The sequence below is a fragment of the Bison bison genome, unplaced genomic scaffold (genome assembly GCF_000754665.1).
Source record: "Bison bison bison isolate TAMUID 2011002044 unplaced genomic scaffold, Bison_UMD1.0 scf7180017862979, whole genome shotgun sequence".
In the NCBI taxonomy this organism is placed as follows: domain Eukaryota; kingdom Metazoa; phylum Chordata; class Mammalia; order Artiodactyla; family Bovidae; genus Bison; species Bison bison.
This window is the reverse complement of record NW_011493551.1, coordinates 504,124-526,925: the sequence shown is the minus strand read 5'-3', so window position 1 is coordinate 526,925 and position 22,802 is coordinate 504,124. Positions and strand designations below refer to the sequence as shown.

The 22,802-nt window shown below is 47.0% G+C and overlaps 1 protein-coding gene across 23 annotated transcripts in view; it reads left to right on the top strand.

Moving 5' to 3' along the window:
* SORBS1 (sorbin and SH3 domain containing 1) overlaps nucleotides 1-22,802 on the top strand; it is a 236,387-nt gene that overhangs the window by 17,671 nt on the left and 195,914 nt on the right. Inside the window, exon 2 of one of the 23 annotated variants that reach the window (XM_010832968.1) lies at nucleotides 20,581-20,706. The exons of the other annotated variants lie outside the window; for them this stretch is intronic. The gene's annotated coding sequence lies outside the window, so the exon portion shown is untranslated. The remainder of the gene's footprint in view (nucleotides 1-20,580; nucleotides 20,707-22,802) is intronic. 23 annotated transcript variants of the gene reach the window in all.

Here is a 22,802-nt window from a genome sequence, read left to right as displayed (position 1 = left end):
AAAAGGAATTTTCCAGGCCTGTAAAAACTCACTAACGTTTATCAGATCCCCACTGTGCCTGGCAGTCTTTATGTGTCATTTTTATGTAACTGCCATGGCCGAGGTGCTGTTGATTGCTCCCATTTTATAGATGAAGGAACTGAGGCTCCAAGAGGCTGTGATGTGCCTCATGTCACAGAGATAGTAAGACGTAGAGCCAGGACTCCAGCCCAGATCCACCTGATCAAAAGCTCTGCCTGTAACCCCTAAGGTGTTTTATAGTACTGGGAGCGTCAGGAGTCTGAATATTTGGGGATATACAGAATAGCACATTTAGGGAGCGAGCCCTTCAGCCATGGTTCTGTGGAGGCAGTTTTACTCCTATGGGACATTTGGTGATGTCTGGAGAGATTTCGCTTGTCATGTAGGGGGTGCTCCTGGCTTTTGGTGGGTAGAGGCCGGCATGCTCCTCATATATCCTGGAGTGCAGGACGGCCCCACCACCAAGTTACCCCACACCAGATGTCAGTGCTCTGAGGCTGAGCACTCCTGCCCCTGGGGGGCCTGGGTGTGTCTTTACCTCAGGCATAGGGTGAGTAGAAGGCCACCTGGAAAGCCCACCTGAGTTGTTCCCTTGCCTTCAGGGACTTGTGTTGTACCTTAGGGGATGTTTGCAGTTTGGGTTCCTCACTGATTCCCGAGGGGCTGGCGTGGTGGTTGTGGAGAGTGGAGGCCTAGAGGAACAATTCCAGTAAGCCCAGGGTGGCCCAGGGCTGCGGAGCTGCAGCAGGTGAGAGGTGGGTGGGTCCAGTCCTGACTGCCAGGAACTCATTCAACTGTCTCTGGGTATCACCGAAATAAGAACAGATGCAGCTAATTGTCTATTTTTTTCCTTCGTAAAAGGAAGTGGTCACTATGACCACTCACCACCGGAATGTCTGAGAAGGGGGTACCCATGTTGCAGTTGCCCTTGCAAGTGACCGTGACGCTTGCCAAGCTCCTTTGTTACTAGTTACTGTTTAATCGGACTCTTGTCCGCCAGGGCCACTCAGGGTAGAGCTGCAGACATGTCTGGGAAAGCCTGGGCACCCATGGCCCTTACTTGAGCTTCTCTGAGCAGTTTTATCTGCACATTGTCAGTGGCAGAGCCCCCTCTTCCAGGTCAGGTACAGGCAAAGCATGTGTGTGTTCTTGTCTTGCGTGGTATATGTCACCAGGTGAGACTTTGGCCTCAGCAGGCCTTCCCCTGTGACCCCTGTGTCAGGCTCTCCCTCCGTTGCCAAGCTTCCATCGCAGCGCCTTTCCCCTGCTGGCCCTCCCAGCCTTCTATCACCTGGGCCCCGCCCCAAGACCTCCTTTCTGAAGCTCTCTGGCCACATGAGCTGCCAGAGTCATCTCCCCACTCCAGACACCCTCTGCCCAGTGACTCCTCTGGTCGTTTATCCGGTCATTACATCCTACTGCTGCTGTGTCATCTTCTGACCTCTCCAGGGGTTCACTCCCTAGTGGTGTGGGCTTGGGTGAGTCACTTAACCTCTGGAGAAGCAACGTAGTGTCAAAGCAGGTAACCTTAGTCCCCTCCTAGCATCAGTGTGGAAGGGGAAGCACAGCTCTTGGATGTGGGGCGTTTCTCTAAGGTTGGTGGAAATTTAGGCTCCCCTTGGATCCCATACAGATTTGTGGAGAACTTGGAACTCCTTGTCGGAATGCTGTCTCCAGACTAAATGAGGAAACTTCTCTAATAGTAATTCTTTGCTCATCAAATGTTTGGTGAGTGCCTGTTGTGTCTAGAGGTGTGTGGGGGGTTCAACAGGGCTGTACGTTGGGTCTCTTGGGCACGACCTTTAAGGAGCCCCAGCCCTGTGGGGTACTGGGGTACAAAAACTTAACCAAGGAGCTTCCAGCATATCACCCTGTTTCCATCCTTACTACCTGCTGTCACAATTGTGTACACCACCCCCCACCACATACACCAAAGTTCCATAAGAGGTGGAACTGTTTCAGCCTTCTTCACTATGTGCCCAACACATAATGTGCAGTTAGTAAATACTTGTTGAATGAATGCAGTCAAGAATGGCGCCATTTGACTTGGGTTTTGCAGGGAGAGTAGGGCTTCCCTGGTGGCTCTGATGGTAAAGAATCTGTCTATAATGCAGGAGACCCAGATTCAATCCCTGGGTGGGGAAGATCCCTTGGAGAAGGAAATGGCAACCCATTCTAGTATTCTTGCCTGGAAAATCCCATGGACAGGAGAGTCTGGCGGGCTACAGTCCATGGGGGTCACAAAGAGTCAGACATGACTGAGTGACTAACACACAAAAGCCTTGCAGGGAGAGTAGGAGTTAGACCTCTGTAGGTGGTGCTCTGGCCAGCGCTGGGGTCGGGTGGAGGCAGGAGGAGGAAATGCTGGGAACAAATGCACAGGGATAGTAAAGCCCAGGGTGTGCTGTGTAACTACAGGTCCATTGGAATTGGACCTGCAAAATGCAGAAAGACTGGAAAGGTAAGCTGGGGCCAGAGGGTGGAGAGTCTTGAATTCAAGCTTATGGTAAAGAGACTGGATTTGTTCTACAGTTGATGACCTCACCTTCCAATTTGCTTCTAGGGTGGCTCTGCCTCTTACTCCAATGTGATTATTAATGGAGCCCCCTATCTCTCAGGTGTCCCTCTCTGGGTGATGGTCAGATGGTCCTGCTGTCCTAAAGGCTGTGGGGAGCCCTGGGTGGGACATGGTCAGGCTGGCCTTGGGGAGATCAGTGTCCACAGTCCTTGGTGAAGCCTGGAGGCGGGAGATGAGACATCCCAAGTTCAGGTAATTCAGGCCTGAGCTTGACGAATTGTGGTGACATCTGAAAGAAGGAGATGGTTACGAGAGAGGAGAAAAGCTGAAGTGATACCACACATGGTCTCTAAGATTACTCCAAAGCGAATCTTCCAAAGACAGACCCGCTCTAAAAGTTCCTGCATCCTGGACAAGTGGTCTTCTAACTGGAAGTTAGGGCTGATAAGAAAACCATCTACAACGCGCCTGTTTCCTGAGCAATTAAAAGCCAGAGAAGCTTCTTCCCAGCCTCCAAAACATTCTGGTGCAACACACTGGTATTCATTTTCCTAAACCCCAGCATTGTTCCTTGGAATTTAAAATAGGTTATGAATGTGCCTGATGTCAGGGAAGATAAATCTGTGAGGAGGACTGTAGTCAATACATTTCCTTTTTAAGTAGAAACAATATAAAGAGCTTAATTCAGACCCGAATCAATCTCACTTTGTTGCCGTGATTGTGTAAAACCTGAACTGCTTTATGTCTGACACACTGTTTATATCCCCCAGTGTTCCCCATCTCAGCTGGCCCCGAATGCAGTCAAAGCCTTTTTAGGCCATGCACAGCGCTCTTCTCTCAGGGCTGTTTTCTTGTCTGTTGAAAAAGGGTTGTGCTGTGAGCAGGGATTTCATTTAATCTCTAGGGCTGCTCTTCAGGGTGGCTATTTGATGGTGCCCCCAAATGAGCTTGCTTCCTTTGTTCAGGAGAGTTGGAAGGTTAAATTCTTTGGCTTTTTTTTTCCCATTGAAAAGATAATCACATTAAAAAATGGTTGATACATATACTTTGTTCAGAAGTAAAAATATTACTATAAAAATGTTTATTGAAAAATTTCATTCTCATCCCTGCCAGGTCCACTTCCCTTTCTTCCCAGACCTGGTCCCCATTAGGTGGGCTGAGTATACATTCCAGCTTGCCACGGCAGTCCTACTTTAGGGTCTTTGTCCCCGGGAATCATCAATAACAAACTCTTGCACTGGCAAAACTGATTTCATCCTCCCTGTTTAGGTGATAAATGATATATTCTCTAAAGGTTGGTAATTTTTTTTTTGAAGTTTCTTATGTATTCCTCCCAATTTTTCTATATGCAGATACATAGGAGGTGATATACATTGCCTTTGTTACGGAACAGTATATCCTGGAAAACTCCACATCAGTAGAAATGGAATTTCCTTATGCTGTTAAACTGTCTTTGGATAGGAATGTTTGCAGACTGGTAGGCAATGACCTTTCTCTTGGTTTATCAGTTTAACTGCTCTTTAAGAGTTGCTTCTGTTTACCTAAGGAGAAACAAAAGGCTGTGGGAAATGAAACGAGCTTCCTTCACTTAGGAAAGCCAGTTCAGTAGTAAACTTATCCAGGAAGCATTTATGAAGTACCAGCTTTATGCCTAAAATGGTGCTAGGCACTTGGGATGAAGTGGGTCTCCCCTTCATTGCCACGTGCCCACATGCTTCAATATCCAGCTCAGATGCCTCAGCTCTTCATGAAACCTTCCCTGATTCCCCAGCCAGAACTCTTTGACATCTGCACACATTCACTTACTCACCCGTTATCTATCCATCCATCCATCCATCCATCCATCCATCCATTTATCCATTTCATGAAGCAGCCTTTACTGAGTTCTTCCTTGTGCCAGGACCCGTGCTAGAAATGAACCAGGTGACAAGCCTCTTTGCTGTCGGAGACAGAGAGAGATGAGCAAACAGGCGATTACAGTGTAGGGTCTTAGCTGGGGTGATAGCATCGTCATTGCTCAGCTGTGGGGAAGCACAGAGAGATGGACACCTGGTTACTATCAAGTTTGGGGGAGTTGGGGAGGCTTTCTGAAGACACTTCTTCTAGTGGGACTTACCTTTAATTTCTGCTGTATTTGCTTCATTTTCACTGGTACACTGAGGTCCTTCATCTTCTCAGCTCTAGACCCTTCTCCTGTCACTTCTACCCCTGGTGAAGTGCTCTGAATTTAATAACCACTCAGATATTAAGTGAAAAACAGACCTGGCCATCCTGGTTTATCTAGGCAACTAGTATCCTCAAAGGCCCCTCTAAATAAGTGCCTGCCCCTCCCTTCAGTCCTTTTTTTCCCCCACACGAAGCCTTCTCTGTCCCCACTTCCTCCACTGCCTCTACCCTGTCTCTGATTAATGCTGAAGAGCTGCGTGAATAGAGCCCCAAGTCTCACCCCCTCTTGGGTCTTAGTTTCCCCGTTGGAAGGAGCGGGTTGGGGTCCGACCCCTGAGGACACTGCACCTCTGACATTTCAGAAACAATGCTTTCAGGACTCTGCCAGCGCCTTCTTTTATCTTCTCCTAATAAGTCCAGCTTCCCTTGCAGTTTCCTGGTGCCACAGGGGGTGATTGGTGCACGATAAGAGATAGCCAGACCTTCTAATAAAGTTGAAAGGGCCACAGGGAGCGCGGGGATGGTGGGGCGAGGGGCCGTGGGCCGCTGTGCTGTGTGGTGTGCGTGGCACTGAAAGGGGATTCAGGTAACGGCTCTGGCCGCTGCTGCACAGGAAACCAATAGTCACGGGACAGGGTTCTGGCCGAATGTCAGCAGACGTTTCCCTAAAACTGTGCTGAGCAGCCTTTCGTGGGAAGAGGTGAGGCTTGTTTGACAACTTGCTTTACAGAGGAAATAGGAGGGCCCTGGTGTGACCCAAAAGGAACTGGGACTTAGAGTTTGCCTGTGTGCCTAGCCCTGCTCTGCATGTCTAACATTCCATTAAAGCAGTAGCTCTTCCACTTTGGGGAGCATCACGATCTCTTGGGGGGTTCTTGTTAAAAATGCATATTCCTCTCTGAAGGGAACCCAGGAATCTGTATTTTCCATGCTGTCCCCTAGGTTTGTACAGGTTCTCTGAATATTTTCAGCTGCAAGTTACAAACTCCAACTCAGACTGGCCAGCAGTAGGGAAACTCATTGTCTCTCAGACAGGAGGGGTGCTCCACAGAGCTGCATGACCGCTGTTCACGTGACCTGCAGTGTGACTATGCCCCCCTCCCCTGAGCTGTGCTGTGGGGCGATTCTGAATCCAGAGGTAGGGTGGGCTTTGGAGTTGACTCAGGGGCTCCATGATGTCAACAGGGCCCCAGGTTCTTCCCATCTCCGTCATCTTGGATGCTGGTTTCATCTGCCGGCTGTGGCACTTCCAAACGTTTTAGTCGGACACAGGCACATCCAGAGGAGGAACAAGGACACAGGTCGACTCCTGGCTCGCTCTCAGGTACAGAGGCACCCCCAGCTCTCTTCCACCATGCCTCCTTGGCTGGAGTGGGCCAGTCACTGTTCACTGGGGGTGACCACACTCCTGGAGCCATCTGGAGCAGCGGTGGGAATCCGGATACAGCAGAGTCTCCTGTAGGAAGGAAGAAGGACCAGGGACTAGGGGCTGGGGAGGAGTCCATCGGGGCCCAGCACACAGGTGGTTTGCAGATCACAGACTGAGAAACACTGCCTCCCATCATCCTGAAGGGCTCGGGCTGTGGGTAAGGTTATCTCTGTCTTGCAGATGAGGAAATGAGACTCAACTGAGCTCCAGTGACTTGTAGATAACACACCGCCAGAAGGTTGTGGGCTGGGAGTGAGGGAACTGGGGTGTTTGTGAGGCCTTTTTAGCCCTAGGAGAGTACGTAATCATCCTATTTTGCCTTCCTGAAGTGTCAAAGCAGCCCTCTTCATTTCTGATTTCTCCTCCGACTGCAATTACACATGGCAGGGGGCCTGTAGGAAGAATTCTCTGGGCACCAGGAAAACTGTATATTGTGCTTCCCCCACATCCACGTGGGCAGTGCCTGAAAGCAGTTGAAAAAATAATCTCAGCTCCAGTTTTGGGGGGCTATGCCTGTCAGTCCCTGTGCTGGGTACAGTGGCTACATCATCTTGAATTTTGGCAGCAACCTCTTCAGTTAAGTTGTGTTATCTGGGTATTTCTGGCTGGGGCACTGAGGCTCAGGAAGGAGAAGCTGGTGGGTCCTAGCGGTGGTGGTGGCAGAGCTAGGATGGTCAACACCCAGCGTCCGAGCAAGTGCTCCCTGCTCCATGCTGCAGCTTATCAGCAGCTGCCAGCCCTGTTATGCCCCTGAAGGCAAGTTCTCAGGGAAAGGGGTTTCAGCGTCCAAACAGCTTCAGAGGAGCCGAATGTTTCCTATGGGAATAATTCTCAGGGCATTAGGAAAAATATCCTGAGCATAATAAACACAAGAAAGAAACAGGAAATCTGGTTTTGTTGTATAACCGCTAAAATGCGAATAGGATAAACTCTCCAAAGAACCCAAAGGTTTGTTGGATTTGAAAATGGAAGGCTTTAGGGACTTCCTGGGCAGTTCAGTGGTTAAGACTCCACTCTTCCAGTGCAGGGGGCATGGGTTCAATCCCTGGTTGGGGAACTAAGATCCCACAGGCCACGTGGTGCAGTCAGAAAAAAAGAAAAAGGAAGGTCCTGACTGAGAGGGTAGGAGAACCACCCTGGCTTCAGGAGATGGTAGGTCAGTGGTGGACAGTGTGATAGCGAGGAAGAGAGCTGGCTGCAGGGTCTGAGTGTAAATGCCTCGCTTTCCCCCCCGCCCCCGTCTTGCTTTCGTGCTGTGTGACCTTGGGCAAGTCACTTAGCCTCTCAGAGCAAGATGAGGTCCTAGCTGCAGCTCCCCAGGCCGAGGGAGCAGAGAGGTAAAGGGTGGGGCAAGCCTTGCCAGCTGGGCAGGGCTTGTGGAGGTGAGAATGTCAGGGTGTCAGGACAGAGTAAACCTTGAAGTTTTAAACTTAGTGCTGCTTTAAGGTGGTGAGCCGTTAGTTGTGTCCAGCACAGGGACGCCTCACAGCCGGTGGGGGGACGGTGTCTGGCTGTGGCCTCGTTTCAAGGAGAGATCAGCTTTGCCTGAAAAGCCTCCCTTTTAAGCTCTGGATGTTTGGAGTCCCTCCAAGGGTGCATTGCCTGGCCTGTGCCTTGGGGAGTATTGCCCACAGGTGTCTGGGAAGAGAGGGCAGCAGGACCAAGTGGGCAGAGGTGAGTTCCCCAGGCTCTGTTCAGAAGGTACAGACCGTGAGTGGTGTAGGAGGACCCTGGGGGCTCTGGGAGCCATGGATACACCGGGAGGAGGGAGCTGACTGTGTGTTGAGGATGGACCACAGGTGTGTGTAGGTTTGGGAGAATCAACAGGTGAGGCCCTTTCCCAGTACAGCCACCACACCTCTCTGATGGTGGTGGCACTGGAGAGACAGTGACTTGACTTTTCGAATATGAACAGAGCAAATAATAGGGATTTTTTTCATTTTCCCAGGGAAGTACATCAGCAACTTTGTAGGGTTTTGAGTCTGCAGCAAAGTATTTCAGATTCCTTTCTCTCTCTCATTCTTCCTGCCCCTCCTCCTTTGTTGACACCTTCTAAACATTTGTTTAGAACAACTTATGCTTGGCAAGCTGAGCTTGGGGCCCAGGTTTCAGAGACCAAAATCATTGCCCTCGAGGAGTCTCCTAGGTAAACAAAGGTGATTACAAACCTGAGTGCTAATGGGCATCACAGGGTCCTCTGGGAGAGGTAGGAGGAAAGGATAGTTACTTCTCAGAGGCCGTGATACCAGAAAGGGGCTGAAAGCTGGGCAGAGCATGTGCCAAGTGGCCCAGCCCTTTGGAAGGCATTCTAGGCAGAGGTGGGTAATAGCATTCATCTGACAGTAACCAAGTTCATAACCAAGTTCACCCTATTTAAGAGGGTGATGCTCAAGTGGAAGAGACTCAGTCCCTGCCCTGTAGGTGCTCACAGGAAATGATCATGCAGGTGACAGTGTGACTGGACGTGGACAGAGTCCTGTGGAAGCAGATAGGCCCTCAGTCATATAACTCAGTTGTATTTGCTTATCAGTCTTCCTGCCGGGGGTCCCTTAGCAGGTGCTTTCATTACTTCTCACCAGTGAAAGGCTCTGTTTAAGAAGCTAGCTTGCTGCCTGCTACCCTCAGGGTTGACTGTACCTTTCCACAACTTGTGGCATCTCTTTATACTTATGGATCTGTTCCTGGTGGAGCCAGCCCTGGATTTAGGAAGTTGGACTTGGGCAAGGTACTTCACCTCTCTGAGCTTTACTTTCACTTATTTAAAAAAAAACAAATGAAAAAACAGCCGTTGGATTAGGTCAGGTTTTCCATGCAGCAGCCTAGGGATCACCTACCTTAGAATGTTAGGGTGCTCCTTGACATACCGAGTCCTGGGGGGTGGGGGTAGCGCCTCTCCCCATTCATTCAGTCAGACTCTTGGGAGTGGGGCCTGGGATTCTGCTGTTAACAGGCTCTGCAGGTGATGCCTGGACGTCTTAAAGTTTGGGGAGCTGGGCTCCATGACTTCAGCCTCTATTCTTTCCAGCCCTAAGCTCCTCAGCCATAGGTATGGCCACAGGAACTGGAAAAATAAAATGTTAGTTCTCTTGATGTTTTATCCTAGCTCTGATGCCTTCAGCAAACTGCTCCTTAGTTTAGGTGTCCCGAATCTTGACGGTGTGTGCTTGTGAGTGGATCAGCAGGCTGGCTTTGATATTCCTTGAGGAAGAAAAGCCCTGTTGACGTGCACCTGAACGTGGCTGTCAGAATCTGTTTATGAGCTGAATCATTACAATAAACACCCATCTTAACTTTTCATCTCTGGCTTTGCAGTGTTTGCCCGGCTTCCCTCTTCTGAGTCATTCTCCCTTGGCTCCTGCATTCTGACGGGGTCATCTGCATTGTCTAACTTGGAGCCAAAGGTTTCATCCTCTGTTTGATAAATGACATCTCTGCTCTGGGTCGCCTCCGATCATCTTTGTGAGGTTTTTAAGGGAGGCTCACAAGGCTTTAATAGCAGTCCTCATTCTTCTGGTGATGTGTCTGAAAACACAGTTTTTAGTGTTCAAAGCCAGTGACTAAGGGCTAGTAATATATGTCTGCTGGGAGTCTCCCCCAGTTTCTTATCCTTTCCCCTCAGAAATCTCGTAAAAGCCCCTAGGATTCCACAGTGTTGGTGATTTTGAGAAGCTGCTTCCTGAAAACATTCTCAGCCTGACTGCTTCATATCACTCAGATATGAATGCAGTGGTCTTAAGTGAGGACATTGTATTTTGTTCCATCATAAAGATGAAACCTTGGCACCTAGTATTTTAGGTCTTAAAAAATTAAAAGCTTTCCTCTGGATCTTAGTTCATTTCTCATCTTGTTATTCTGTGCTGTGGTTTTCTTTGTCAAAATTGATCTGTAAACACAGAATTTTATACTAGTAAATTCTGGTGAAGCCCTCCACACAACCCAGCTGGGAGAAATGCAGAGCTGTCTTGAAACTATGAAAAGAGGTGGATGTGGGCGTGTACCCCAGAAGGCAGGGCTGGTGTGACTCTTTCCTGTGTTCCCCAAGGGTCTTGCACAATTCTCTGCCCACAGTGGCTGTCCAATAGGTGGCTGCTGGAAGAATGGATTTAAAAAATATAATAGATCAGTTGTTAAACTGACGAAGGCGTGCAATTCAAAGGAAGGGGGAATCAGTTTGATTTTGAATTTGCCCTTGGTTCTTTGTGAAGTTTAATTTTCATGGAAATACCAATTAGATGCCCGATTAGTTGCAGTGCAGAATGGCGGAGAGAAGAGGCAGACGTTGCATGCATTCTAAGTACTTTGGTTCATCTGTTCGTTGTTTATTATTTGCCAGTCATTTTGTTAGATAATCCCGAGGGACTAACTGACACATCCCTTCATTTTGTGTCCAGGGAAACTGAGGCACAGGAGTGAAGTAACTTCTCTAAATTTACACAGTGTAGCTGTTGGCAGGCTGCTGCTGCTAAGTCGCTTCAGTCGTGTCCGACTCTGTGCGACCCCATAGACGGCAGCCCACCAGGCTCTGCTGTCCCTGGGATTCTCCAGGCAAGAACACTGGAGTGGCTTGCCATTTCCTTCTCCAATGCATGAAAGTGAAAAGTGAAAGTGAAATTGCTCAGTCATATCTGACTCAGCGACCCCATGGACTACAGCCCACCAGGCTCCTCCGTCCATGGGATTTTCCAGGCAAGAGTACTGGAGTGGGGTGCCATTGCCTTCTCTAATTGGCAGGCTAGTTGACCCATAATCAAGACGGATTTAGAGGGCTTCCCTGGTGGTCCAGTGATTAAGAATTCACTTTGCAATGCAAGGGACACCAGTTTGATCCCTGGTCCGGGAAGATTCCCCATGCCTCAGAGCAGCTAAGCCCGTGTGCCGCAACTACTGAGCTCAGGCTCTACAGCCCGTGCTCCTCAACAAAGGAAGCCACTGCAGTGAAAAGTCCGTGCATCTCGATGAAGAGTAGACCCCTCACACCACAATTAGAAAAAGCTTAAGTGTAGCAATGAAGACCCGGTGTAGCTAAAAATAAAAAAAAAATTTTTTTTTTTTTAAAGAATGATTTAGAGGGTACCTCTTCTCTGCTGGAATGCACCAGAATCAAAATTTAGCTTTACAAAAGTTATTAGAGATCAAGGAAGTCCCCTTGGAATGTAGAGTCACTTTGTGACATTCTGTGCCTTGGCTTTTTGGTTTTTGCTGGTCTCTCTGAGGATGGGGAGTTCACTGTTCACTGAGGCAGTTCATTTAATTTTTGAATACTTCTGATTATTATAATTCTTTAATATGAGCTGTCATCAACTTGTCTCATAATTTTCTCCTTTGGGCACCATATCTCAGTGTATCTACACACCGTGATTAATTACTTCATTCATTCAGGCGTATGTGTTGAGCACCAGCATGGTTTCAAGTTCAGAAATAAGAGTAAACAAGAGGTTGGAACTTCCCTGGCTGTCCAGTGGCTTAAGACCCTACCCTTCCAATGCAGGGGGCATGGGTTCGATCCCAGGTCAGGGAACTAGATCCCACATTTGGCAACTAAAGATCCCACATGCTGCAACTAAGATCCACTGCAGCCAAATAAATAAGTAATTTTTAAAAGCCTTAAAAAAAAAGAGTAAACAAGAGACAAGGTTCTTACCTCCTAGAGTCTGATGTTAGTGTAGTAGAAGGATCATTAAACTAAATGTCAGCAAGTCAAGGCAAAGACATTTACTAAAAGAAAAAAAAAGAAACGAAAGTTTTTTATCACTTGCAACCTGTATGAACTTGGCTAAGACACTTGAGCATCTGTTCTCACTTCATCTTGCAGAGAATATTATCCCATTGGACCTTCCAAAACAGTGGAAGTTCACTGGGGTGATGGTGCCTTGTAAAATGGTAATTGCTGTCTATTACTAAGAGCAATGGTAGCTCTTGCTTCTAGAGCAGCAGTTCTCAAAGCATTGGTCCTCCGGCCAGCAGCATCAGCATCACTGGGAACTTGCTAGAGGTGCAACCACCACCCCAGACCTGCTGATTCTGAAACTCCGGGTGGGTGGGGCCTGAGTTTTTACGAGGGTTCCAGGGGAGTCCGATGCCCGCCCTCACTGAAGAACTACTGTAGACTAGGGCAGTGGTTCTTAGTCTTGACTGCACAGTAGAGTCACCTGAGAGGAGGGCATTTAAGCCTGTACGTGCTGTGTCCTGACAAGTTAGGTCAGAATCTGGGCAGGGCTCCTGTGGAAGCCACTTGTGTGATTCACTTGTGCAGCCGGAGCTGGAGGGGCCAGAGGTTGGGAGGGTGAGGAACACGGATGGTGGAGCTGCCCAGTTTGATGTGAGTCCCCGATCTGCCCCTTGCCAGCTCTGTGGCTTTTGGCAAGAGGACTCTGGCCTCAGTTTCCTCGTTTTCATAATAAGGATAAAAATGCTTATCCCTCAGGGTTGTAACAGTCAAGCGAGATGATGTGTGTTATGTCCCCGAGGATCTGTCTGGGCTGTGGTAAGTGAGCTAGGATGGAATTTCTTGGTGGTGGTCTTGGGGTTTTGAAGTTGATGGTGCTCATCTCTCTACACTAAGCCTCTTTACCACTTCCTTCATAATTTCCAGCCCCCTCTTTTGGAAAACTCTATTTTGTCTATGACTCTCTTTAAAAATCAATGTCCCATATTCCAGCTTTTGAGAATCAACTTTGACACCAACCAATATTTTCTCCATACCATAAATACTCAATAAATCTTGCAGCTACTCAAAAAGATTTTTTTTAATTAATTAATTTATTTTAATTGGAGGCTAATTTCTTTACAATATTGTAGTGGTTTTTGCCATACATTGACATGAATCAGCCATGGGGGTACATGTGTTCCCCATCCTGAACCCCCCTCCCACCTTCCTCCCCACTCAAAAAGATTTTATAAATTAAGAGGGAGGGAATATACTTAGAGCTGATTCACATTGTACAACAAAAACCAGCACAATATTGTAAAGTAATTATCCTCCAATTAAAAATACATTTTAAAAAAAGGTAAAAAAAAGCAATGTCCCATTTGACAATATCCATCACAATTACAAATGCATCCACTTTTTGTCCTTGTAATTCCAATTCTTTGTTTTATGCTTATGTCCGCACATGTGAGAAATGATGTTTGTTTCGTACAACGTGGTTTGCAGTAGCACAAGGCTGGGATAACGTAAGTGCTCATCAGGCTAGGGTCTCCAAGCAGGTGAACCCTGTGCGGCCACAGAAGAGAGTGAGACTGCTTCTCAGGTCACTGGTGTAGAACTCTGTAGGATATATATATATATATATATAAAAGTATCTTTAATATCTTCATTTATTTATTTTTGGTTGTGCTGGGTCTTTGCTGCTGTGTGTGGGTTTTCTTTAGTTGCTGTGAGCAGGGGATACTCTTCATTACGGTGGCTTCTCACAAGCACAGGCTCTAGGCATGCAGCCTCAACAGTTGCTGGCACACAGACTTGGTTTCCCCTTGGTATGGGGGATCTTCCTGAACCAGGGATGAAACCCACGTCCCCTGCATTGGCAGGCAGACTCTTATCCACTGTGCCACCAGGGAAGCCCTAGAATATGTTTAAGTGAAAAAGGCAGTGTATGGAGCAGCATATACGGTGTGCTGCCGTTTGTGCAAAAAGAGGAGAGCATGTTTATTTGCTTGTACATGCACGCCGTGTCTTTGGAGCACGGAAGAAATGGGTAATGTTGGTTGCCTCTGAGGACAACACTAGGGGACTGCTGGGCTGGGTGGAATAGAGAGTTTGCATGATAAACCATTGGGTGCTTTTCACATTATGTGATTTTAACCCATTAAAGAGTATCATTGAAAGTGTGACATCTTGAGCTTAATCCTGAGCTTGACCGCTGTGGGGTACAGTGGGAGTGTTGCCATTTTCCTGTGAACTGGACACTGGCCTACTTTTGATGCCATTTAAGATTGCATTACTCTTGGCGCTGTGGGCTCCGATGAACCTCACGGTCAGAGACGGCACCCAGCTCTGTTTCACATGGATGGTTGCCAGGGCAGGTCTCGGACGCGAGGAAGTTTCAAAGTGCTCCCACCCACCCTGGACTGGCACAACCGGCTTTGTTTTTGGCCCAGAATGCTGGGCTGTCAGGATCGTTTGAATCTTGATTCTGCTATCTAAAGCATTAACTCTTTTTTCCTGTCCTGGGCCATCTGGGGCATTGATGAACCTGCCTCTTGGGTCTATCTTTAGTCAAGTCATTGCTGAGAAGACATTGGACAAGGTGCGGAGAAGAATAAAACACTGTGTTGTGCTGACAGCTTGTTTCTCTAGCTTATCATCAAGCCATTGGAGACACCAGGGTACACATCTGTAGAGTGCTGCTGCTGCTAAGTTGCTTCAGTCGTGTCCGACTCTGTGCGACCCCATAGACGGCAGCCCACCAGGCTCCGCCGTCCATGGGATTTTCCAGGCAAGAACACTGGAGTGGGTTGCCATTTCCTTCTCCAATGCATGAAAGTGAAAAGTGAAAGTGAAGTTGCTCAATTGTGTCCGACTTAGTGACCCCATAGATGGCAGCCCACCAGGCTCCTCTGTCCTTGGGATTTTCCAGGCAAGAGTATGGAGTGGGGTGCCATTGCTTTCTCCGATAGAGTGCTGACCGCAGGGCTAATAGGAAGAGAGACCCGGAGCTCATCCAGGTGTAGTAAGTGCTGTGAGACATACACAAAGTACAGTGACAGCCCAAAGAGAGAGTGATGAGCATTCTGTTGGGGTAGTTGTTCAGCTAAATGAATGGTCAAGATGCTTGACTATTTCATTAACTTATCCACAAGTGAATCATGGGAGTTTTTTAAGATGCTTTGCTGAAATCAACATATATAAGATATATATGTATAGAATCTCATTTCACCTGACCTGTGAGCTTGGTAATCACAAGAAACAACTGGTTGCATTTTGATATAGCTTGGTCATTTGGCCATTGTGGACCCATAGTACCTTTTCCCAACGTTCATTCCTTTCTAAAAGTCCTCAAACCATTTGTTCTATAGTTGTGCCAGAAATCATTCTTGGTTTGCAGTTATCAGGGCTTTTTATTTGTAGGTGTCAGCATTGCCTTCCTTCTTGCTTTGAAATTGGGACATTTGCCCATGTCTCGTGCCATCAGACCCCTTTCTCCTTTGTCTGATTTTGAAGTTTATCAGTTGCGGTTCTAAGAAAGTTTTATAGTCAGTTAAATATGCACGAAAGAAATTATATGTTATCTAAGGGAAATTTGGAACCACATCAAAAAGTGGAAAGAATGCTAAAACAAATCAGTCATGGCGTGACCCTGCAGCTCAGCCCCTGTTAACATTTTGGTGTTGTTTCTTCCAACTATGTGAAAAATAATCAAAGCTTACAATCACACTGCTTGAAATGACTATGTGGTTTATAGGGGGAGCCTGATGTGTAAGCTTGTTAGTAAAATTTTAGAGGAATGTGACTCAGGTATGTTCAGAGGGTAGTGGAAGCATCGAAAGAGAAGAAAGGGATCAGCTTCACCTGGGCAAGGGGATGGCTAGGAAAGGCTAAACAGAACAGGGGACCCTTGATAGTTAAACAGAAGTGGTGGTAGGTGGAGAAACAGGCAACAGAATTTTATGTAAGCTACAGTCATAACCATGTGCTAAATGTAGATGAAAAAAACTGCCAGGAAATGTCCCCAGATAATACCATGGTAGGAATGTTGGTTTTATTTTCTCTGGTTTCTCAAATGGGAGTATATTGTCTCTTGTTAGTATTTTTCTTAACACCATGCACATGTGCGCAGTCTTCAGCAACTCAGGGTTGTAGAACTTGGCTAGAGACCTGCTGCAGAGTCAAAAGCTGGGAGCTGAGCTGGGAACCAGGCTGGCAGTGTTCCTGCAGCCCTGTCGTTTCCATTGGTGGTACCTGAGGTTGAAGTAGAAAAGCTAATAATCCAAGGTCAGCCCTTGCTTCTCTGTGCCGAAGTTTTACAAAGCAAGTTACTTTCAGGATGTTCTAGTGATAAAGCTTGAGGTAAGTGGGGAGGAAAGTGACGTCACTGGGGGCACAGAGAATGTTTCCATGCAGATTTCTCCTTTTCTCCTTCCCTCACTCAAAAATCATGAAAATTGAACAGGTATTTACTGCTGTCATTTCCCTTGATATTTCTAGCATGCAGATTTCCCACCCCCAGCATTGATTTCCACCCACACACAGGAGGGAGGGGCCCCCAGAACTGGAAAGGGTCTCGCCACATGTCCTCCAGACATTGAGTCCTGTCTGATTTTTCTCCGTCACCAGGAAGAGAGGAATTGTTGGACTGTCCTGCATTCACATTTTGGCTTCTCTTCTTACTTGCTGTGAAACTGTAAGCAAGGTCTTTGAGCTCAGCTTTTCATCATTAAATTGGGATGATAAAGTTGACCTCACAGTTGTAAGGATTGAACCAGGTTCTTAAGCACGGGTCTAATGCTTGACTTATGAACAGGTGTTGATACATTGTGGCTGCTCTTATTCATTATTATTATTTGATTGCCAGTCACTCAGGTGTGTCCTGTATGTGGTCATGCAGAAAAAACCCTGGGCCTGCGCTCATTATCAGCACTTCGCACCCACGATTCTGAATATTGACATAAAGTTGGCAGGGAGTGGGGTGCTAGTATTTGTGGTCCAACATAAAATAGTGTTTGGCACAATTTCTCTTCAGAGGTCAATTTTTTTTTTAAACAAAAGATTTTCTACAAGATCTCCCAGGGGCGACTTCATGATGTCAGGTGTTCCGTTTACATCGATAAAAGCTGTGTTAAAATGGGAAATGTGCATATTTAAGTAAAGCCTCAAGAAATATGTGTCGATTGACTAGAAAAACAAAAAGGGGAATAATTAGCAATAGAAAAGGGAGAAAAGGAGGCCCCCGTGGGTTGGATCTTGGGACATGGAAAAGATTCCTCCTTCCTTTCTGTCTCTGACCTGCCACCGCATTGGGACCTGGCTCTGAGCTTTGAGGACTGGAAGCTTGTCTTGAAGTTAGTGATATGACTTCATACTCTTTGCTGGATCAGCCCCAGTTTTCACTTTTCTGACACTGAGGTCCTGCTGAATTCCAGAATCAGTGTTTCTGGTGACCAGAAAGAAGATCAAACTAGCGAAGTGAAGTGAAGTGGAGTGAAGTCACTCGGTTGTGTCCGACTCTTTGCGACCCCATGGACTGTAGCCTAACCAGGCTCCTCCCTCCATGGGATTCTCCAGGCAAGAGTACTGGAGTGGGGTGCCGTTGCCTTCTCCAATGGGAAGGAAGGTGTGCCCTTTATCAGGAGAACCTGAAGAGGAAGAAGATTGGCTCAGAAGCTGCCAGAGAAAGGATGATGGAAGAGTTAACTCATCTCTGTTTGTCTTCCTCTTAAGATGAAAAAGTCATCTCTAAATTAGGGCTGACCTATTCAGTCACTGGAGCGCCGAGCCCTGTGTTTGCCTTCTACCTCTGCCTGCTGTTAAATATCAGCTGTATCTGAAGGCGTGGTGTGACCTTCAGCCCTCTCCCTCCATTCTTACTCTTTGGAGACTGGGAAAATAAGGGGTCAAGCAAAAGGGAGAATTTTGGCTCTGAGATCTGGCACACAGTAGCTGTTTAATAAACATTCTTCTGTCTCATCCAGTGCAGGACCCATCTGCGGTGAGTACATCAAATTCAGGGTGTGAATAGAACTGGAACCATCCTTTTTGTTTGTGTGTTTTTTAACAGAGTAGGTGGTGTTTGGAGTATTAAGGTTAGTGTGTGTGTGTGTATACACATATACATACACACACACAGATATATCCATATAAACAAACATCTTTTTGTAGAAATGTCCATTTTAACACATTTTACAAAGAATGAAATATTTGGTCTCAGTTTAGCCGCCTACTACCCTTTCTCTTAATTTGTAGAATCATACCTTTAGATCTCATAAATTAGATCTATCCTCAGTCTTACTGCAGTCTCTTAAACCTTCCAGCATTTATTGCAAAGTGTTTTTCGCTTTTTCATGCTCTTCACTGGACAAACATAATGCTTCATTTGTTTTTAAATAACTTAAAGTGTTTGTTTTATAAATCAAGGTGTATTTTATCATTCCATTTGAAAGGTTTTGCCTAAGTCTTTGTGACTCCATAGACTGTACAGTCCATGGAATTCTCTAGGCCAGAATACTGGAGTGGGTAGCCTTTCCCTTCTCCAGGGGATCTTACCGACCCAGGAATCGAACCGGGGTCTCCTGCATTGCAGGCGGATTCTTTACCAACTGAGCTATCAGGGAAGCCCTTGCCTAAGTATATTTAGGCATTTAAAAGCTTGTTTTAGATGCTAAAAATGTCTTTGAACTCTGTGTTTGGTATCTTCCTGGGTGGTGGGTCTGCTCAACATTTGTCAGTTTGCTTTTCTTATTTTGCGGGAGATGGGGTGCTGATGTCATGGAGTTGGTTGGTTAGGTTTGTTATGTCTTTGATGTCTGCTGTGTGGCAGCAAGGCTGAGGGGAATCACATACTGCCCTCTTGAACAGCCTTGGAAAGTAGGGCTAGGGGAGCAAGACCAAGGCTACCGAGGCAGCGTCAGGTAGAGGCAACTTGACACTAGGCTTCCTGTTACTATCATTCTCTTTATTTTTTATTCTCTCTCTTTTGTTTTTGGTTGCATGGTTTTCAGGATCTTAATTCCCCAACCAGGGATTGAACCAGGCCCTTGGCAGCAAAAGCACAGAGTCCTAACCATGGACCTCCAGGGAACACCCCCTTCTCTTTTGTTCTTGCTGTGTGTTCCTTGTTGCTCCTACTTTTCCAGCCGCTGAAATACTTTGTATACATTATTGGACTTCCTGCATCTAGGCTTGTGGTAAAGAAGGGGGCTGTGCCTTCCTTCACTCCCCCTTCTGCTCCTCCTCATAGTTCAGACTTTCTTTTGATGAACATTTTAGATAATGTCCTTGGCCGTTTCCCCACGTCTTGCCATACATGTAGAAGTCAGTATGGGTTTTGCAAAGAGGGTGATGGCTCAGGGGTCAGCAGCCTTCCCCAGGATGGATGTCAGCTGCCTGTGACTCCTATTTTGGTGCTGGGAGGTGACTGTGCTCACCCTTGGCGGGGACCGGCAGTGGGTGGTGACTTTCACCAGGGCCGGCCGCAGCATAGGCTCAAGTGCCGCTGAGGCCTGGCCAGCTGGGCCCCTTGGCTCCCACTGTGCCCACCGCTGACTTCACCTTCAGCTCTTGTATTTTGGCTTCTGGAGTGTCGTTTGTACTGGCCATTTAGTCTGTGCTGTTCCACAGCCTTTTCATCATTGGAATTATACAGCTTGAACATTTTTGACCTTGTAAGGCTCTGTAGAAGAGACTGTAAATTCCAGATCACTCTCTACAGCTGGGGCTGACGCTAGGGAGCGACTGTGGCTTAGGTGGATGGCCTTGGTCTCTGAAGGCTGTTCTGCGGTAGGTCTTGAGTATATGTCGAACACATCTCAGAGGGAGCTGATGCTGTATGGAAAACTGTGGTGGGCTTGAGCCCAAGGGAAGCTTGGGTATATATACCTGCTTCTTTCACAGCATATGATTTTTTTTTCCCCCTCAATTTCCTGATGGTTCTAGTGATTCTGGCTTAATTAAGTGTATGGTAAACAGTCTCCTTTAGCTTGTTGCTTGAAAGTGAAAAGAAAGTATTTGTGGCTTCAGTTTGTGTCCAGCTCTGCTGCCCCATGGACTGTACCCGCCAGGCTCCTCTGTCCGTGGAATTCTCTAGACAAGAATACTGGAGTGGGTAGCCGTTCCCTTCTCTGAGGGATCTTCCTGACCCAGGGATCGAACCTGGCTTTCCTGCATTACGGGCGGATTCTTTGCTATCTGAGCTACCAGGGAAGCCCCAGAGTCCCAGCTTGTTGCTTATCCTTGCTTTATTCCAAGTCAGTTTCAGGGAACCTAGTAGGAAAGTCTGTGGCCTGTCATTCCTTCCATCCCCACCTGGAACCTCAAAGTCTCTAGTTAACCTTCACTTTGGGTGATGGAGGGCTGAGCCACAGCATGGTGGGGTCGTGGCAGGGGCCAGGCAGATGTGATTTTGTGATAGGTTTTGACTGATAGGCATGGTTATGTGCTCAGTGGGTCTCCTCTTGTAATGACCATCCAGCCCACTTTAATATTTCTGGGGAAACAGCTTCCCTGGGGCCCAGGGAGGTGAAGGACTTATCCTGGGTTGTATAGTCATGGAAGGACCCAGAACAGTTGTCTTTCTGCAAGTGTATTTTAACCATGTTGCATTGAGTCACCGAAGCCTGTATACCCTTCAGTCTGGAGAAACTTACACTCAGTGTGGGGAGAGGAACCTGAATATGGCTAATAGCAGACCCTTTGCAATCAAATTTGGGTTCTGATTCTAGCTCTGGTACTTATTAACTATGTGACCATGGTGTGTGCCTGACTGACGAGGGTCTGTTTCCTCACCTGTAGAGTGGGACCCATACCTGCTTCATTAGGTTTTGAGGGCCACCCTGGACTGTTCGTGGATGTAGCCACTGAGAACACTGCAGCTCGCAGCAGCATCTTCCAAGCCTTCAGAGCTCAAGCCGGGATGAGGTTTGTGTCATCTGTCCCTCTGTAACTGATACTGAGGAAGGAAGAGCCCCAGCAAATTCCAAACCTGCCTGGATCTTGGCTTCATTTAGCACTTGTCCTGTGAACAAACCAAGGCCCTGGGGGATCTGTGCCCATTGGAAGAGGATGCCTGTGGGTTTAATAGTGTGTAGGTTTTATAATCAGCCTTTATTAGCCAATTGATTTGGCAGAGGCAGATTGATTTTTTTTTTCTTTTAACGGGCCGAAAGAGTTGTATGCTTTTCCAGGTAACCATGACTCAAGACCCTGTGACTTACCTGTTCATATGCACAGCCAGCTGAGCATAGACTGGTGTGATTCATTTCTCAAACATTTGAGTGCCCGGTATGTTCCAGACACAGGACAGAGTATCAGGGAAAGACACTGGGGAGCAGAAGCAGACCTGGGCCTTGACTGCATGGGCTTTATGTGATTATGGGGAAGACAGACTGTAAGGGTAAAGTTCTAATCATTGTAAGGCAATAAAGGAGGACTTGGGGCCATGGGAGCATACACTAGAGAGAGTTAACCCAGACTGGAGGCCGGTAAAGGTTCACAAAGAAGTGACAATTGAACTGAGCTGAAAAAAGACTAGGGGAGTGGATGGGTGACCTTCTGTGACACCCTCTGAGCCTGTCACCCTCCCCTTTTCCATTGGTCTTTTAGGAGGCAGTTAATCCTCCTGCAGTCAGTCCTCCTGTAATTTCAAATGTATGCTATATATATTTATATTTTTGGCCACATCTCTTAGCTTGCAGGATCTTAGTTCCCTGACCAGGGATTGAACCCAGGGCCCTGGCAGTGAAAGCGTGGAGTCTGAACCACTATATCGCTAGGGAAGTCCCAAATGTAGGCGTATTTTTAAAAATTGCATAGTTTTCAGGACAATGATATAGTATGGCTACTATTTTAGGAGTTAATATAATCTTCAAGCATTTGTTACATGTCTACTACATGGCATACATATGATCTACTGTGTGGTTTACATACATTGTCATCTAATCCTCTGACCAACCCTGTCAGGCGAGTCTTATGACTTATGGATGAATAAATGGAGGCCCAGAAAGGCGCAGTGACTTGGGGTTTGTCTCTTTTTGGTCAGTGATGAGAAAACTGGGTTTAAACCTTCTGGCCTGTTGCCAGATCTGCTTGTGTGCTCTTCTGCCTCTCCCTCTGTAGATGGACTTTTGTGATTCCATCTTGAGGATCCAGCTCCATCTCTGTGTTGTGGCTGTGGGAAAATGCAATCTGGATTCCAGCCTTTCAGTCTGTACAGGAACTTTTGGTGCATGGTCCACTTATCAGTTGAGGATTGTTGTCTGTGTCAGGTCAGCACTGAGTCTAAGTGAATTTGGCTTGCGGTGTTTTTAAAATTGCTTTTTGAGTTCAAATCCAGAATTAATGGAGGGAGGTCATAGAAATAGTCACTTGAAGTAAGTAACAGTGGGCTGGATAAAAAGTAATGTCAATATCACTCCTGCTGCCAGCAGTGTCCCTGTTGGCCATGGGAAGAAAAATTGGTGTGAGCTGGTAACTCTTAATTATTTAGAGGTGAATCTTGGTGACTTTCCAGTGACTTGTCAGTGAGGGCTCTGGGTAAGGTAATCTCTGTCAGTCACCTCATCTCTCTGAACCTCAATCCTTTTGCCTGTAAAATGAGATACTAATTCTGCTTTATCTACCTCAGCATTGCTATGAGATTCAGATGAATTATAGGATCTTAGGATTAAAGGAGAGCATCCCTAAGATATCGAATTTGAAAGTGTTCTGTAGGCTTAGGTAAATGAATGTCACTTCTGTTGACTCACCATTATGCTTCATGTTAATAGCATACCATGCTGCTGCTGCTAAGTCGCTTCAGTCGTTTCCGACTCTGTGCGACCCCATAGACGGCGGCCCACCAGGCTCCCCCGTCCCTGGGATTCTCCAGGCAAGAACACTGGAGTGGCTTGCCATTTCCTTCTCCAATGCATGAAAGTGAAAAGTGAAAGTGAAATTGCTCAGTCATATCTGACTCAGCGACCCCATGGACTACAGCCCACCAGGCTCCTCCGTCCATGGGATTTTCCAGGCAAGAG